Raw genomic sequence first — 3940 nt, 5'->3', positions numbered from 1 at the left:
CACAACCGCTGCTGCGCGTCACCGACTCCGCCCGCTGGAATGTGCGTGTGTGTGTGTGTGTGTGTGTGTGTGTGTGTGTGTGTGTGTGTGTGTGTGTGTGTGTGTGTGTGTGTGTGTGTGTGTGTGTGTGTGTGCGTGCGTGCGTGTGTGTGTATTGTATTTTCAGTGGTAGGGGTGGAAGGGGAGGGGGCACTGCACCGCATGAGAAACTTTTGGAATCTTTAGTTGGACATTTCGCAGTTTAACGCCACACCTGCATACTGCAGCCTGCATGTTTCTGGTTTAAAAAAAAAAAATAATGAAACCATCTCTATGTTTAACATTAGTCAACAAAAGGCTGTTAACACGTACTGCTTTTTTGTATTGGATAAAGTGAAACAATAACTACGGAATTCAAATAATGTTATTTAGGCAGTGTGGTGAATGAATGGCACATAAATTATGGAATCCTTACAGTGACCACCACCTACTTGGATTTAAAAAAAAAAACAAAAAACAACTTCTTAGCCATTGTGAGCAAATTTTTAAAAAGTGAAATCAATTAATAAGATGAATAACACATAAGAATACAAAAAACTTCTTAGCCATAGTGTGCAGTTTTTAAAAAACAAAATCTATTAATGACTAGAATAATACACACAAAAATATTCATGTAAATTTGTGTAAGGTCATAACTGAAGTTCCAAATTAGTCAGGACAATCTCTTTAACCCTTAGATGCACGAGTGATTGGACCCTACACTCTTCCATAAGTGGGTCAAAATGACTCATATAAGAATCAATGTGTTTTTCTGCCATTTGTTGTCATTTTGATCAAGAATAATCATTTGTATTACTATTTTTATTCTATTTTGGTCCACACAAGAATGATTTCATGTCTGAAATATGTTTATTTTTCACTTTATAAAACATTTTGCACAGTTTGATAATTGAAAAAGAGCATTACACAGAACAGCAATAGAAGAATGTCAACATCCAGTTTGTTGACATTTTTCCACTCTTTTCCTCTAACTGTTGCTACTCTCCGTATACAATAGTCTTCCTGATGGATGACACTTCTGACAGTGTGTCTGGTCCACAGTAAATATATTCCTGACTGCCATAATTGACAAGAATCACAGGTTTCCATGAGATTCTATGTTAAATTCATGCGGGTCATTTTTGACCCGCTTATGGAAGTTTGGGGTAGTAATGCAAATATTAGAATTTCTCAAAAAGTATAAAAGGTAACTTAAAAAGTTACATGGAATGATATCAAAAACATGTTTTTTGAGGACTACATGGGATATGAAATGATAACAACTTTTCATTACAAAGATATTGCAAGAAAACGACCTCACCGGATAATTTTTTGACCCACTTAGGCATCTAATTAAGAATACTGTAGGGTCTTAGATATAACATGTATTATGTCAGGTAAAGTTTTATTTTCCATAATTTTCTGAAGGTTTTTAATCCCAAGTATGCAAATTATTCAGGTAAATTCCAGTTATTCATAACCTTAATTATTAAGCTTAACAACAACAGCTGCTGTTTAAAAAGTGCTAATTTAAGAATAATAATGCTGACTTGTCTATTTTATTAAAATAAACAAGAGATTAATATGTGGATTCATTAAAGATACCTGGAAAGTGCTGCATCTTGTTGTTTTCTACCTAACTGTTGCCTTTGGTACATTCATAAAGCTCTGAGATAGCTGCGAACAAACAATATTTGCTTTAAATTCAGCTTTATTTTGAAGTGTCAATTCAAAACATATGTCATCTCAAGATACTTCACATATTAAGGTGACAAAATAATTATAAATGTCAAATATTTATTAGCCCTACTTTGAGAAATGGGACAATTTGATGGTTTTCTGTCATTAAAATAAAATCATTTTTTTGGCCATTTTCTGACATTTTATAGACCAAAGTATTCGTTCTTTGATATAAAAAAAACTGACAGGTTAAGTAACAATTACAGTAACCATTAAATTGATAGTACATTTTAAGTATCAACTAAGTAGTCACCCTCCGTCAAAAGAATTCCGGTTTCCAGGGAGCACTTGAAGGCACCAAAAGGTTATCTCCAGTTTTGCCTACCTGCTGTCAGGCAGCCAGCAGGGCACCAGAATCATTTACATGCAGATATTGATTTAGAATTATCTGCCATGTTGAATGGGCCTGTGTGGAGGGAAAAGGAGTGGGAGTTGCTTTACTTGACGTCTCTTTGTTCTGAGCATCCCCACATACAGAGGTAGAATCGTGGTGACAGGCGGAGAGAGATGTATTCATATAAGCATAATAGAAACTATGAATGCCTGAATTCAAGAGTACAGCTGGCCTACTGATAGCCCGTCATAATTTATGGGAAATATCCCAAAAATGTAGCACCCTGCCAACCCCACAGATAGACACTGGTCAAGTAATGAACAAGAAAAGGTTTCATCTATTTTTTTTTTTTTCAGTCTCAGGAGGGTATGTGGGAGCGGGAGAGGGGGAGTCCAGTATGAATATGGGGAATTAGGAAAAGTCCTTTACCTAGCAACTGCTATAGAGTGGAATTCACTGTCAAGCTTTATCTGACTTGCTTTCATTGTTTGTTGCCCAGTGTTACTATGGCAAAACGCTGAGCAGTGGCTGCTACAGACACGATAAGGAGGTGCTGTGCTTTACATCTTGCTTCCCAGTGCTTTCGCCCAGTCCTGTGTAGAAGTGCATGCAGGCAGAGCTCTGGCCCGAGGCTCGTACCTGCTCCCTAAGATTTTATTCCCAAATGCGTTTACTTTCGAGCACCAGGCTTGTCCCCACAATACGTGATTACAATACAGTGTGTCATTGATTGGATATGGGTTTCTCTCAAACACACACATGCATTGTTGTTCACACACCTGTGATGCTGACACCGCGAGAAAAGAGGTGGGCTTCTGCTAGCCAGGGCTGTGTCCCAGACCCCGACACCCTCCCTTCATCTCCCACCCCCACACCCTCCCCTGCGCCTTCTGGGGGCTCCAGTTTCACAAAGGCCCCTTAAACCACAGAAGAACGCCGGGGCTCTCTGTGAGCTTTTGAAACCCTAAAATCCAGCCACCCGTTCTCCCCACCCAGCCTCTCCCCCACAGCTGTCTTCACGCTCCCTCTCACTTCTCACACCTTGTCCTCAAGCAAAGAGCAGGAGAGCAAAGCAGGGTCTGCGCAGTTGTGGCTTCAGGTTTGTGGAGTTAGCGGGAAGGGAGTAGGAGGAAGTAGAGCAGGAGAAGGAAAAAACGTTTGATATGGTTCCATTTCAATGTTGATACGAAACGATTAGACGCACCTCAGGGCCCACGTGTGCATTATCTGACCTGGTAAGGCTGTTGAATATGCATTGTTCTTTGTAGTGCAGCACTCAAAGTTAGTACAGGATGTAAACTGAGATCTAAAGTGAACTGGGGAAAGTGGTTGAGGGCCGGGGGGTGGGTTGACTGAGGTAACATGTGTGTCTTTGGGGGGTTGGGGGTGCTGCCAAGCACAGGTGTAAAGCAACTATAGCAGCAGTAGTGGACAGACAAACAGCAGGGCCATTGTTTCCTCACACACAAACACAGCACAACAAGTGTGGCCCAGGCCTGCATATGTGAGACCAGGACATCGGCGCATCTGTCTGAGTAGCTATATAGCCGTAAATAAGGCCTGGTCGCTTTTGATGCCTCCGTGTTCAGGACCTGGCATGAGAAAGTACTTCCATGTGCCTTGTCAGATTTACCGCTACCTGATAAGGAAGGGGAATTAAGAAGTAGGTCCAAGGTACATAGAGCTGTTTGCACAGATGAATTGCAAATGACCTGGAAGCTACATTCAGCATGGACAGATCACAGTTTAAATAAAGATAAAGATCACTCTAAATTTTCATTTCTCTTTGCCTTGAACAAGCCTTACTTCCTAACAGCCTGAAACCACAAAGCACTAATAGTTATCGTC

The sequence above is a fragment of the Amphiprion ocellaris genome, chromosome 8, assembly GCF_022539595.1.
Source record: "Amphiprion ocellaris isolate individual 3 ecotype Okinawa chromosome 8, ASM2253959v1, whole genome shotgun sequence".
Taxonomy (NCBI): domain Eukaryota; kingdom Metazoa; phylum Chordata; class Actinopteri; family Pomacentridae; genus Amphiprion; species Amphiprion ocellaris.
The sequence above is the reverse complement of the archived record's forward strand: the minus strand, read 5'-3'. Positions refer to the sequence as shown.